The 15,167-nt window shown below is 39.3% G+C and overlaps 1 long non-coding RNA gene across 4 annotated transcripts in view; it reads left to right on the top strand.

Moving 5' to 3' along the window:
• Window positions 1–15,167, top strand: part of LOC106506546 (uncharacterized) — a 1,093,182-nt gene that overhangs the window by 18,538 nt on the left and 1,059,477 nt on the right. The gene's annotated exons all lie outside the window — the stretch shown is intronic.

The raw sequence follows: 15,167 nt of genomic DNA, 5'->3' as shown, positions 1-15,167 counted from the left end.
ATTTGTGTGCATTCATTCACACCCACACATTCAGAGTTCAGGTAAAAATCTGATCCTGATTTTGTTCCAGATTTTTGTAGCATGATGTGTAAATGGGCAAGCTATGTTTAAAGGGATAAATTAAATGTTTTTTTTAGAATGATTTTTATTTTTTCCATTATAGTTAGTTTACAGTGTTCTGTCAATTTTCTACTGGACATCAAGGTGACCCAGTCACACATATATATATACATTCTTTTTTCTCACATTATTATGCTCCATCACAAGTGACTAGATATAGTTCCCAGTGCTATACAGCAGGCTCTCATTGCTTGTCCATTCCAGAGGAAATAGTTTGCATCTATTAACCCCAAATTCCCAGTCCATCCCATGCCCTCTCTCTTCCCCCTTGGCAACCACAAGTCTGTTCTCCATGCCCATAATTTTCTTTTCTTAGGAAAGATTCATTTGTGCCATATATTAGATTCCAGAAATGTTATATCATATGGTGTTTGTCTTTCTCTTTCTGACTTAACTGCACTTAGTATGATCTAGAAACTCTCGTACTAAGTGAAGTAAATCAGAATGATGTTATTTTTTAAGAAATAAAATGTGCACCATACTTTTTTCAATTCCAGTTGAATTTTTATTTTATTTTATTTTTTTTTATTTTTATTTTTTTTAATTTTATTTTCCCACTGTACAGCAAGGGGGTCAGGTTATCCTTACATGTATACATTACAATTACAGTTTTTCCCCCACCATTTCTTCTGTTGCAACATGAGTATCTAGACATAGTTCTCAATGCTATTCAGCGGGATCTCCTTGTAAATCTATTCTACGTTGTGACTGATAAGCCCAAGCTCCCGATCCCTCCCACTCCCTCCCCCTCCCATCAGGCAACCACAAGTCTCTTCTCCAAGTCCATGATTGATTTTCTTTTCTGAGGAGATGTTCATTTGTGCTGGATATTAGATTCCAGTTATAAGTGATGTCATATGGTATTTGTCTTTGTCTTTCTGGCTCATTTCACTCAGTATGAGATTCTCTAGTTCCATCCATGTTGCTGCAAATGGCATGATGTCATCCCTTTTTATGGCTGAGTAGTATTCCATCGTGTATATATACCACATCTTCCGAATCCAATCCTCTGTCGATGGACATTTGGATTGTTTCCATGTCCTGGCTATTGTGAATAGTGCTGCAATGGACATGCGGGTGCATGTGTCTCTTTTAAGTAGAGCTTTGTCCGGATAGATGCCCAAGAGTGGGATTGCAGGGTCATATGGAAGTTCTATGTATAGATTTCTAAGGTATCTCCAAACTGTTCTCCATAGTGGCTGTACCAGTTTACATTCCCACCAACAGTGCAGGAGGGTTCCCTTTTCTCCACAGCCCCTCCAGCACTTGTTATTTGTGGATTTATTAATGATGGCCATTCTGACTGGTGTGAGGTGGTATCTCATGGTAGTTTTGATTTGCATTTCTCTTATAATCAGCGATGTTGAGCATTTTTTCATGTGTTTGTTGGCCATCTGTATATCTTCCTTGGAGAAATGTCTATTCAGGTCTTTTGCCCATTTTTCCATTGATTGATTGGTTTTTTTGCTGTTGAGTTGTATAAGTTGCTTGTATATTCTAGAGATTAAGCCCTTGTCAGTTGCATCATTTGAAACTATTTTCTCCCATTCTGTAAGTTGTCTTTTTGTTTTCTTTTGGGTTTCCTTTGCTGTGCAAAAGCTTTTCAGTTTGATGAGGTCCCATGGGTTTATTTTTGCTCTAGTTTCTATTGCTTTGGGAGACTGACCTGAGAAAATATTCATGATGTTGATGTCAGAGAGTGTTTTGCCTATGTTTTCTTCTAGGAGTTTGATGGTGTCCTGTCGTATATTTAAGTCTTTCAGCCATTTGGAGTTTATTTTTGTGCATGGTGTGAGGGTGTGTTCTAGTTTCATTGCTTTGCATACAGCTGTCCAGGTTTCCCAGCAATGCTTGCTGAATAGACTTTCCTTTTCCCATTTGATGTTCTTGCCTCCCTTGTCAAAGATTTATTGACCATAGGTGTCAGGGTTAATTTCCAGATTCTCTATTCTGTTCCATTGGTCTGTCTGTCTGTTTTGATACCAGTACCACACTGTTTTGATGACTGTGGCTTTGTAGTATTTCTTGAAGTCTGGGAGAGTTATGCCTCCTGCTTGGTTTTTGTTTCTCAGGATTGCTTTGGCGATTCTGGGTCTTTTGTGTTTCCATATAAATGTTTGGATTGTTTGTTCTAGTTCTGTGAAAAATGTCCTGGGTAATTTGATAGGGATTGCATTGAATCTGTAGATTGCTTTGGGTAGGATGGCCATTTTCACAATATTGATTTTTCCAATCCAGGAACATGGAATATCTTTCCATTTTTTTACATCTTCTTTGATTTCTTTGATTAAGGTTTTATAGTTCTCGGCATATAGGTCCTTTACCTCTTTGGTTAGGTGTATTCCGAGGTATTTGATTTTGTGAGGTACAATTTTAAAAGGTATCGTATTTTTGTATTCCTTTTCTAATGTTTCATTGCTGGTATACAGAAATGCAACTGACTTCTGAATGTTAATCTTATATCCTGCCACTTTGCTGAATTTATTAATCAGTTCAAGGAGTTTTGGGGTTGAGTCCTTAGGGTTTTCTAGGTATAGAATCATGTCATCTGCATACAGTGACAGTTTGATCTCTTCTCTTCCTATATGGATGCCTTTGATTTCTTTTGTTTGTCTAATTGCTGTGGCTAAGACTTCCAAAACGATGTTGAAGAGCAGTGGTGAGAGTGGGCATCCCTGTCTTGTTCCAGATTTGAGTGAGAAGGCTTTCAGTTTTTCCCCATTGAGGATTATATTTGCTGTGGGTTTATCATAAATGGCTTTGATTATATTCAGGAATGTTCCCTCTATACCCACTTTGGCGAGGGTCTTGATCATGAATGGATGTTGAACTTTGTCAAATGCTTTTTCTGCGTCTATTGAGATGATCATATGATTTTTTACTTTTTTTTTGTTAATGTGCTGTATGATGTTGATTGATTTGCGTATGTTGAACCATCCTTGTGAACCTGGGATGAACCCAACCTGGTCATGGTGTATAATTTTTTTGATATGTTGTTGGATTCGGTTGGCTAAGATTTTGTTGAGAATTTTTGCATCTATATTCATCAATGATATTGGGCGATAGTTTTCTTTTTTGGTGGTATCTCTGCCTGGTTTTGGAATGAGGGTGATGGTGGCCTCATAGAATGTCTTTGGGAGTATTCCTTCTTCTTCAACCTTTTGAAAGAGTTTAAGGAGGATGGGCACCAATTCCTCTTTATATGTTTGATAGAATTCACCTGTGAAGCCATCTGGTCCTGGGCTTTTATTTGTAGGGAGTGATTTTTGACCTCTTCAATTTCATTTCTAGTGATTGGTCTGTTCAGTTGGTCTGTTTCTGCTTGATTCAGTTTTGGCAGGCTGTAAGATTCTAGAAAATTGTCCATTTCTTCCAGATTGTCAAACTTATTGCCATATAGTTGTTCATAGTATTCTCTTATGGTTTTTTGTATTTCTGCTGTATCCGTTGTGATTTCTCCTTTTTCATTTATAATTTTGGTGATTTGGGTTCTTTCTCTCCTCTTTTTAGTGAGTCTGGCCAGGGGTTTGTCAATTTTGTTTACCTTTTCAAAGAACCAGCTCTTGGTTTTATTAATTTTCTCTATTGTTTTTTGAGTCTCTATTTTATTGATTTCTTCTTTGATCTTTACAATTTCCTTCCTTCTGCTGACTTTAGGACTTCTTTGTTCTTCTTTTTCTAATTCATTTAGGTGGAGGGTTAAGTTGTCAATTTGGGATCTTTCTTCTTTTTTGAGAAAGGCCTGGATTGCTATAAATTTCCCTCTGAGCACTGCTTTCGCAGCATCCCATAGATTTTGAGAGGTTGTGTCTTCATTATCATTTGTTTCAAGATAGTTTTTAATTTCCTTCTTGATTTCCTCATTGACCCATTGGTTTTTTAGTAGCATGTTGTTTAGTCTCCATGGAGTAGGTTTTTTCTCTTTCCTTTTCCCATGGTTGATTTCTAATTTCATGGCATTGTGGTCAGAGAAGATACTTGAGATAATTTCTATGCTCCTAAATTTATTGAGATTCGCTTTATGTCCCAATATGTGGTCGATTCTTGAGAATGTTCCATGAGCATTTGAGAAGAATGTGTATTCTGCTTTTTTTGGATGTAGTGTCCTGAAGATATCAATTAAGTCTAACTTTTCTATTGTTTCCTTTAGGATCTCTGTTGCTTTATTGGTTTTCTGTCTAGAGGATCTGTCCATTGATGTGAGGGGGGTATTTAGGTCTCCTACTATGATTGTATTCTCATCAATATCTCCCTTTATGTCTGTTAATATTTGTTGTATGTATCTGGGTGCTCCTATGTTTGGGGCATATATGTTGATGATAGTAACATCCTCTCCTTGGATGGATCCCTTAATCATTAAATAGTGTCCTTCTTTGTCTTTCTTTATGTCTTTTGTTTTAAAGTCTATTTTGTCTGATATGAGCATTGCAACTCCTGCTTCTCTGTCATGTCTATTGGCATGAAATACTTTTCCCCAGCCTTTCACTTTCAATCTATATGTATCTTTTGTCCTAAGGTGAGTTTCTTGTAGGCAGCATATTGAAGGTTTTTGCCGTTTTATCCACTCAGCCATTCTGTGTCTTTTGATTGGGGCATTCAGTCCATTGACATTTAAGGTGATAATTGATAGATGATTATTTATTGCCATTTGATCCTCGTGTTCCAGTTGATTCTATGGTTCTCCATTCTTCCTTTTTTTTTTTTTTTTTTTTTTTTTGGTTGGATGGTCTCCTGTTATTATCTGCTTGAGTGTATTTTTTTTTTTTCATTTTTTGCAAATGCAATATTTGGTTTTGGCTTGTGGTTGCCCTGTTTTTTAAGTATGCTAACCCCTTCCCATAATTGTGTGTTTTAGCCTGATGGTCCTGTAAGTTCAAACACTTCATTATTATATTAAAATTAAGAAGAGAGACATACATACAAACAAAAAGGATTATTTACCTCCTAACATCCCTTGCCCACATTTTATGGTTTTGATGACTCTTTTATTTTTTTCTTTTTAATTTTATTTTGTTTGAAGCATGTTCATGATTAAATCTGTATGCTGGCTTATTTGAGTGACTGCTCTCTGATTGCGGTTTCCTCAGTCCTAGTTCTTCCTCTTCTTCTTCTTCTTCTTTTTTTTTTTCTTTTCTTTTTTCTTCCCTTTCCTTCCTTTCTTTTTGGTTTAGAGAAGCCCTTTCAATATTTCCTTTAACCTGGGTTTTGTGTTGCTGTATTCTTTAAGTTTTTGTTTGTTGGGAAAAATTTTTATTTCCCCTTCTATTTTAAATGATATTCTTGCTGGATAAAGTATTCTAGGTTGCATATTTTTTCCTTTGAGCACTTTAAATATCTCTTGCCATTCCCTCCTGGCCTGTAGTGTTTCTGTAGAGAAATCAGCTGATATTCTTATGGGGGTTCCCTTGTAGGTAACATTCTGTTTTTCTCTTGCTGCCTTTAGGATCCTCTCTTTATCACTAACTTTTGCCATTTTTATTATGATGTGTCTTGGTGTGGGTCTGTTTGGGTTCAGTTTGTTTGGGGCCCTCTGTGCTTCTTGTATCTTGAATCCAGTATCCTTTAGATTTGGGAAGTTTCCAGCGATAATTTCTTCAAATATATTTTCCATTCCTTTATCTTTTTCTACTCCTTCTGGAATTCCTATTATGCGTAGATTGGCCCGTTTTATATTATCCCATAGGTCTCTTATATTGCTTTCCAGTTTTTTGATTCGGTTTTCTGTCTGTTGACCAGATTGAGTGATTTCCATTATTCTATCTTCCATATCACTGATTCGTTCTTCTGCATTATTCATTCTGGTTTTTACTGCCCCTAGTTCAGTTTGCATCTCTGCAAATGAATGTTCTAGTTTTTCTTGGCTCCTCCTTATATTTTCTAGCTCCTTTCTGAGGGTATCTGCATTGCTGTTCATATCTTCTCTTAATTCCTTCAGTATTTTCACTATTTCTCTTTTGAACTCCAGGTCTGTCAGACTGCAGAGATCAGTTTCATTGTTGACTGTTTTAGGTGAGTTCTCCTGTTGGTTTGACTGGGGGTGGTTTCTCAGCTTCTTCATCTTGCTTGTTGTCTTCTTTCTCCTGAGGGAGTTGTACTCTCCGTTATCGGGTAGTGTTTGCCTTGTCACTGCCCTGGAATATTTCCTGAGGGCTGTCGTTGTTGGTCAATCTTTTTTTGAGGCAGTGTGGCTTTTCTGGAGTGTTGATGGGACTAACAGTGTTTCTTTGAAGCAAAGGAGGACTTCCTGAGGGCAGACAGGACTGGGAGGTCCACCCCACGATGGTAGCAGATTTCACTTGGTTCTCAGCACCCCCTGGGGTCTTGGGCGGGTAGCAGGGCCCTTGGAGACTCAAGAGGTTCCTCCCCAGGGCAGCCCGACTCAGAAAGACCGTCTGAGATCTTTTCCCGATTCGGCCAGACTTGTTGCAGCTTTTCTGGGCTGCAGGGGGTCCTGCCTGGAGCTGGCAGTCCTATGCAGCTGGTCCACTAGGTCTCAGCACCCCTTGGGGTCTTGGGCGGGTTGCAGGGCCTTTGGAGACTCAAGAGGCTCCTCCCCAGGACAGCCCGACTCAGAAAGACCGTCTGAGATCTTTTCCCGATTCGGCCAGACTTGTTGCAGCTTTTCTGGGCTGCAGGGGGTCCTGCCTGGAGCTGGCAGTCCTATGCAGCTGGTCCACTAGGTCTCAGCACCCCTTGGGGTCTTGGGCGGGTAGCAGGGCCCTTGGAGGCTCAAGAGGCTCCTCCCCAGGACAGCCCGACTCAGAAAGACCGTCTGAGATCTTTTCCCAAGTCGGCCAGGCTTGTTGCAGCTTTTCTGGGCTGCAGGGGGTCCTGCCTGGAGCTGGCAGTCCTATGCAGCTGGTCCACTAGGTCTCAGCACCCCTTGGGGTCTTGGGCGGGTAGCAGGGCCCTTGGAGACTCAAGAGGCTCCTCCCCAGGACAGCCCGACTCAGAAAGACCGTCTGAGATCTTTTCCCGATTCGGCCAGGCTTGTTGCAGCTTTTCTGGGCTGCAGGGGGTCCTGCCTGGAGCTGGCAGTCCTATGCAGCTGGTCCACTAGGTCTCAGCACCCCCTGGGGTCTTGGGCGGGTAGCAGGGCCCTTGGAGACTCAAGAGGCTCCTCCCCAGGACAGCCCGACTCAGAAAGACCGTCTGAGATCTTTTCCCGATTCGGCCAGGCTTGTTGCAGCTTTTCTGGGCTGCAGGGGGTCCTGCCTGGAGCTGGCAGTCCTATGCAGCTGGTCCACTAGGTCTCAGCACCCCTTGGGGTCTTGGGCGGGTAGCAGGGCCCTTGGAGGCTCAAGAGGCTCCTCCCCAGGACAGCCCGACTCAGAAAGACCGTCTGAGATCTTTTCCCGATTCGGCCAGGCTTGTTGCAGCTTTTCTGGGCTGCAGGGGGTCCTGCCTGGAGCTGGCAGTCCTATGCAGCTGGTCCACTAGGTCTTAGCACCCCTTGGGGTCTTGGGCGTGTAGCAAGGCCCTTGGAGACTCAAGAGGCTCCTCCCCGGGGGAGCCCGTCTCAGAAAAACCGTCGGAGAATTAGGTCGATCTATTCACGGCCTGGCTAGGCTTGTTCTAGCTTTTCTGGGCTGCAGGCCTTTTCTAGGGGGCTGGTGGTGTTTGGTGCTGCTCTGTGGAAGTGTAGCCCCTCCAAAGGGCAAGCAGGCCTGTGCAGGGAGAGCCCCTGCGGTGGTAGGCTTCAGGCAATTGTTGAGGCCAGCCCTCCTGGATGGCAGGCAGCCCCAGGTTCGGCGAGAGCGTAGGGGGTGGCGGGGGTGGGGGGAGGGAATGCACTGGGAAGCACAGCTTTCTGCTAGCTAGCGGGCCTGTAAGCTTGCTGTGGCGTGGGGGGTATTCTATGGGGACCCACCCCTTCTTCTCTCCCCTCCCCAGCACGGGCGCAGACCAGGCTCTTCTCCCAGGTTCCCTCTGAGGCGGCTTTCCACTTCCCCGCCCCTGGAGTATTGCTCCCTTCCTCTGCGACAGCTTTGTTTTCTAGTCTCCCAGGCAGTCTCTGCCCCGTCAAATGGTTTAGAGACCTCCCAAGCAGTTTCCGCTCTTCCCCGCCCCCCTAGCCCGGGGACTAACCTCTGGAGCCGAGGATTCGGTGCCCAGCCCCCACCCAGGCGTCTCAATTTTTGGTGACTGTGCCCGTAGTTCAGATGGTCCGTTGGGTTCTTGATCGTTTTTCCGTACTCCGACTTACTGCTACACTCTTCTCTGCATCTGGAGATTCCTCCGGTTCGTTTGATCTTTCCCCCGGTAGGAGACTTTCCAGGGTGCGGGATCCCTTTCTCCTCCGCAGTTCCCTTTCGGGTGCGCCCGTCCCGCTCGGATTCACCTTCTCTCACTCTCCTCTTTTCTCCCGTTCTGCCCAATAATGTCACGAACTTCTTGCCGTTATTGGAGTTTAGGTTCCTCTGCCAGCGATTGGTTGTTGTTCTGTGCGAGTCATTTCTTCTGTAGATGTGCTTTTTTTGTTGTGTTTGTGGGAGAGGGCGAGCGTGTCCCCCTACTCCTCCGCCATCTTGTCCTCTCCTCTCCAGTTGAATTTTTAAATTGCAGTCTTAGAGTTGGTAAAGAGTTCAGGTATCATTATAGTCCATTTTCTATGAATGTGGAAATTTCTTCACTATCCACGACAAATGAGCAATTGGTAGGAAGATACAATAAGAATAAAGCAAAACATATTTAAGGCTCAAACCTCGGAGGTTTGAGTTAGAGAGAGTACCAGAGTCTGGACCCCCTGGGTGATGTTCAGTTGGGAAGCCTTGGGAAGAGTGTAAAAGGCACCCTCACCCACCTAGCAAGTGAGGATGTTAGAGTGAAAGTCCTGAGCCAGAGAAATAAAGCAGACCTTCATGACCAAGAGAAAACAAAGAATCAGAACACCAAACTGTACAAGCAAAACGATTCAGAGAGATTTAAGCAGCTAGTAGAAGTAGTAGTAGTGGTAAATAATAATGCTCTAATATATATTATTATTATTATTATTTATGTGCAAGGAAGTAAGGGACATTGGGATATCCGTTCCCAGCTGTGTATTGTTAGGTCACTTTGCTGTACATCAGAAATTGAAGAAACATTGTAAATCAACTATGTATATATTTTTTGTTTGTTTGTTTTGTCTTTTTGCCATTTCTAGGGCTGCTTCCCGTGGCATATGGAGGTTCCCAGGCTAGGGGTCTAATCGGAGCTGTAGCCACCGGCCTACGCCAGAGCCACAGCAACTCGGGATCTGAGCCACGTCTGCAACCTATACCACAGCTCATGGCAACGAGGGATCCTTAACCCACTGAGCAAGGACAGGGACCAAACCCGAAACCTCACGGTTCCTAGTTGGATTTGTTAACCACTGAGCCACGATGGGAACTCCCATAAATCAACTATATTTTTAACAATATTTTAAAAAATATGGACAACCCTGCCTCTGCAATTAAAGGGGAATCCCGATGGGCCTGCAAGCTAAATTGTTGAAAAGCCTTCAAAAGTAGATACTGAAGAGGCAGTTTCAAAACACTGTAGATTCCAGGTGGGTAACAGTTGGTGGTGTGATCCAAACAGAACCAAAAAAGAGGCAGCTTAAATTCAGTGTTAACAATAGATCAAATAGTATAGGACTCAGCAAACAAATGGCATTTGGCATTTGTACTTCAAGCAACATAAATGCTTAGAGTTCTGTAATGATATAATCAGATAATTCAATGGTTACAACGCTTTTACTACTAGCTGTTTTGTTTGTTCACTTATTCATTCTTTCATCTGTTGTAGTGCCTGCTATATAACAGACATATAGACATGAGTCACTCATTGTTCTAGGCATTGGAACACCCCTTCTTTTGTTTTTTAGTACAAGCAATATATTGATTTGGATATTCAGATTGCCTACTGTTTTGTTTTCCCGACCGTTATCAATTATCTATTATATTTATTTACGTTTTCACTTTTTTTGAAGTTTTTTTCATTGTTATTTCCCCAATACATTTTTTTTTTCTACTGTACAGCAGGTGATCTGGTTACACTTTTTTAGGGCTGCACCCCCGGCATATGGAAGTTCCCAGGCTAGGGGTCAAATTGGAGCTGCATCTGCAGCCTACACCACAGCTCATGGCAATGCCAGATCCTTAACCCACTGAGCGAGGCAAGGAATCAAAGCTGCATCCTCATGGTGACTAGTCAGGTTTGTTGCACTGAGCCATGATGGGAACTCCTTTATTACATTTTAATTGTCAAAGTGCATATGCTAGGAGGTAGCATAGCCTGTGCGTCAAGAGATACATATATAAAAAATTCCTCTCCCTAAATCTTTATGTGACACTGGGAGTGTAATGTACCCTCTATGAGCTAAGATAGTGTATGAATTTTATTTTGGTCTTTAATGATCTTGGACAGTCAGCATTTCTCCTGATACCCCTTCTTCCCTGTCCGGCTCCACCCCATGACTCCAACATCTCCAGTGACTTACTCCTGGTCTAAATTATGCATTGTGCATCACGTTTCCCTTGTCCCAGTTTTCTGGAACTTGACATATCATCTCCTGCTAGTTTTAGTTTAATATCACAAAACCACAAATTAGTGCAGGGAGACTGTGATACTGCATGTTTGACTGAAACAATATCTTTATTGTAAAGCTACTGATGGTAACACTTCACAGAACTTCAAGTGAGTTCTTGTAAGTTACTTCAGTATAACTTGTGACACTAAAGGATAGTGTATGTTTGTGTTTCAGTGTCATTATCACAAAATATGTTTTAGTAATAGTACCACATATTTTTGTTTCCTTAAGCCTTGCCAGAAAATTCTAACTCCAAACTCAATATTTATCTTGGAAGAAGTTACTTTTCTATAATTCGAGATTCTTTGATAAAATAATGGGAAGTAGTAATAAACAAATTATTATAACTGATATTTATTGAGGGCTTACCATGTGTCAGGCACATTTCTAAGTGCCTAACATGTTTTATTTGATTCAATTCTCATGATATGATATATGAAGCATATCTTATTTAAGATAAGTAAGGTTCCTGAGATCATACATAGCTAATAAGTGGAATAATAATGTAGAATACCAAAGATAGTGAAGCACTGCCTAAGCATACATTCAATATTTTACAAATAAAAAACTGATTTTTCCATGTGAAATCTGCATTTAATTAAAATATCTTTGGTTTGGTACTTTCAAATTGTCTCCATTTTATTCTAAATTTAAAATAAAATAATAAGAAAAAACTTAATTTAAAAGTAGTAATTGAATATTATCTGTATTGTTGCAGAGCTCTGTAGTATAAACTATGTACTTGTTATTGTCCATATAGAGATTTGATTTAGAAATCCACAGAAAAACTAATAAACTGTTGTTTTAGGAAAACACTTCCAATCTAGGATGTCATATTGTGTAAATATATTACACATTGCTCAATATTCTTCATAGACTAAAGATCAAGAAACTAAGTTTAGAGTTTTGGAATGACACAGTGGTCTTACATGACTCAACATGATACAAATCTTCTGTGGAAAAAAGAATGAGAGTAATAGGTTTAATGTTTAGTATACAATTTCAATAAGATGTAGAAATCCTGGAAATATAATTTGCTTGTTGAAGTTAATTTTTAAAATAGGGAAAAAGTTGTTTTATATACATATTGAAAAATACGTATTTTGCCTGATTGCATACCCTGTATGTCTACTCTCTACACAGATGCATACTTGAAAATTTTCAGTGTCTCAATATTCCAGCAAGAGTGTCCAAGATTTATTCAAAGGCTATTAAATTCTTCTTTTAAGGTGACCTTCGTTGAAAAGAGAGTCATATTTCCTTCAATGTTTAGAAACTTTCTTCTTTCTTTTCTCTTTTTTAGCAATTAGCGTTTTATTTAGAATTTACACAAGTCTTACGACTGATAGTTTCTACGTGATTGTTAAAGCACATGATTCATGGTGATCAAATGACAGAACACAAAATCAAGCAGTAAAGGGAATAGCAACAATAAACAAATGCCATTTACTGATAGTGTGGACATTTTTGAGCATCACTGAAAAATAAAAAGTTATTGGATTCATATCAGTTAAATAACCAAAAATTTAGTAAGACTTGGAAAAAGATGGTGGACTGAGTGCATTCATCTACCTCTGCTATTGCCTCACTTTCTTTGAGATGAAAAGAAAATACTAAAACTTAATTATGCTGATAAAAATATAGATTCCATCCTTATAGCAGATATTCTTAGGGATTCTTGAAAGGCAGAAATTAGTTTGAATTAGAGCAAAGGGAAAAAAATGGCTAAAGGTATTTACAAGAGGAAACTGCATCAAAGGAAAGTTGATTTTAGGGGAGCAGTCTTCTCAGTGTAAATGTGAGTTGCAAAAGTGGATGCAGGAAAAATCTTTATGATGAATAAATGTGGAATTGCATTTGTAGCAGTTAGGTGTGTTGATTCTTTCTTTTTCCTCTGATTGTGCTATACCCCAGACACCAAAAGTATTTGCAATGATATTAAATCAATAAATTTTTGTAATAGATGCAGAGAGTAAGAACAAGGTAATGGATAGTTACTGACCTACCAAAATGACCTCCTCAAGACCGAAGAAAAAAATGCAAACAATTTGAGTGCAGTAAATTGTATCACCTTCCCAAAATCATCATAGGTGGTCTGTAATGAAGAGCACCGAATCCACATAATGCCAACAGGAATCTTAAATGCAAAGATAAGCAAGCACTCAACAATCACCATGATTTGTGTGAAATAATAGACATAAAACGTTCATATCAAAATCAATAGAAGAAAGAATTTCTGAGGAACAAGATTAGTGTAGAAACATGAGAATATTTTCAACTTAGTATAAATAATTTCAAATACATTTGGGAGGCCTTTACATCCATAGAATTCTTAAAAATTAAAGATGATAGCAGAAAATTTTAAACTTTAAGATGAAATATATAAGATTCAGGCTGTTTTGGAAGGGAGTTCCCTTCATGGCTCAGTGGTTAATGAACCCGACTAGGAGCCATGGGGATGCAGGTTTGATCCCTGGCCTCGCTCAGTGGATTGAGGATCCGTTGTTACCATGAGCTGTGGTGTAAATCTCAGATCAGTCATTGCTGTGGCTGTGGTGTAGGCCAGCAGCTGTAGCTCTGATTAGACCCCTAGCCTGGGATCTTCCATATGCTGCGGCTGCAGCCTTAAAAAAGCACACACACCAAAAAAACATGGCTTGGACGTTTTCACAGAATGTAATACAAAAAGACAAATGGTTTAAAAAATTCATAAATAAAACATTAAAATGTTCGTCCATCTTATGGATGTAACAAAGTGTAAAGAATACAGATTAAGAAAGAAAACTGAAGGAATCATGAAAGAACATTTCAAAAGACTGAGAAATTTACACATTTTTGGTGAAAGATCTTGCTGAACACACAATGAAAGAGAACATATTCTGACAAAATGTGGTAAAATGTCAAATATTAGGGTATTAGAATATAAGGATAAAATTAAACCTCTAAATTTCTGGATGGTAAAACAGGCTTCCTACAAAGGAAGATCACTTGCTATCATGGTACTACAGCAAAGACAAGTTCTTAAAATAGAAAAAGAAAACTATAGGCTAATTCCATTAACCAATGCAAAATTCTAAAAACAAAATACTAGCAAATAGAATCCAGTAATATAGTAAAATAGTATTCTGATTAATAATACATCATGACATATACATTTTAAAATGTAAAAATAATTCACTTAGGAAATTTTAAGTGTATTCCATTAAATTTTGAGAATTAAGGCACATGATCACTCAAAAAAGTAGAAAATGATGTAGAACTACTGTATGACCCAGAAATCCCACTCTTGGGTATATATCCAGACAAAACTTGAAAAAGACACGTGCACCCGCGTGTTCACTGCAGCACTATTCACAATAGCCAAGATGTGGAAACAACCTAAATGTCCATTGACAGATGAATGCATTAAGAAGATATGAAATATATACATGATGGAATACAACTCAGCCATGAAAAGAACAAAATAATGACATTTGCAGCAACATGGATGGAACTAGAGACTCATACTAAGTGAAGTAAGTCAGAAGAGAAAGATAAATACCATATGATATCACTTATATCTGGAATCTAATATATTGCACAAATGAACCTTTCCATGGAAAAGAAACTCATGGACTTGGAGAACAGACTTGTGGTTGCCAAGCGGGAGGGGGAGGGAGTGGGATGGTCTGGGAATTTGCAGTTAATAGATGCAAACTTGCCTTTGGAATGGATAAGCAATGAGATCCTGCTTTATAGCACTGGGAACTATATCTAGTCACTTGTGATGGAGCATAATAATGTGAGAAAAAAGAATGTATATATGTATGTGTGACTGGGTCACCTTGCTGTATAGAAGAAAATTGACAGAACATTGTAAACCAGCTATAATGGGAAAAAAAATGAAAATCATTTAAAAAATAAGAAAATAAAGCAGCAATCCTTAATGTGAATTTCTAGTGAAGTAGGACTAAATTTGATATGCTTTTAGTCTGATAAATGATGGAGTTAAAGTAAAGTATACCTGCCAGAGAACCAAAGAAAATGTGATTGTCAGAGATTAGAAACACTTTCTTTAAAATAAAGAACAGAATAAAGATGCCTCTTATTATAATTAGTATTCAGTATACATTGGGCTTGGCTAATGGTATATGACAACCAAATGAACTAAAAAGTATAGTTACTGGAGTATCGTTCTGTAATTTCTGCTAATTTTTTTTTTTTTTTTCTGTGAACCTAATCCTGAATGGGTGGTTTTCAAAGTGCTTTTTAAAATTTAAATTCTATTATTGGTGATTATTATTTCCATTTCTTCAAACCACTGACAACAGTTGGTATTGCAATTTATAATCTTCAATAGTTTGATGTATAGTGGTATTCCATTGTGGTTTTAATTTGAATTTCCCTGACCATTCATGACTTATAGCACCTTTCAGTGTATCTATTTACAATTCGAATGTCCTCTTAATGATGTGCTATTTAAGTGTCTTACGTATTTTAAAAATTTGTGTCA

This window comes from Sus scrofa, chromosome 1 (genome assembly GCF_054392235.1).
Source record: "Sus scrofa isolate SSC_HxYL_T2T_F1_AM1 chromosome 1, Sscrofa_HxYL_maternal_Yorkshire_Landrace_v2.0, whole genome shotgun sequence".
NCBI lineage: Eukaryota > Metazoa > Chordata > Mammalia > Artiodactyla > Suidae > Sus > Sus scrofa.
The sequence above is the reverse complement of the archived record's forward strand: the minus strand, read 5'-3'. Positions and strand labels throughout refer to the sequence as shown.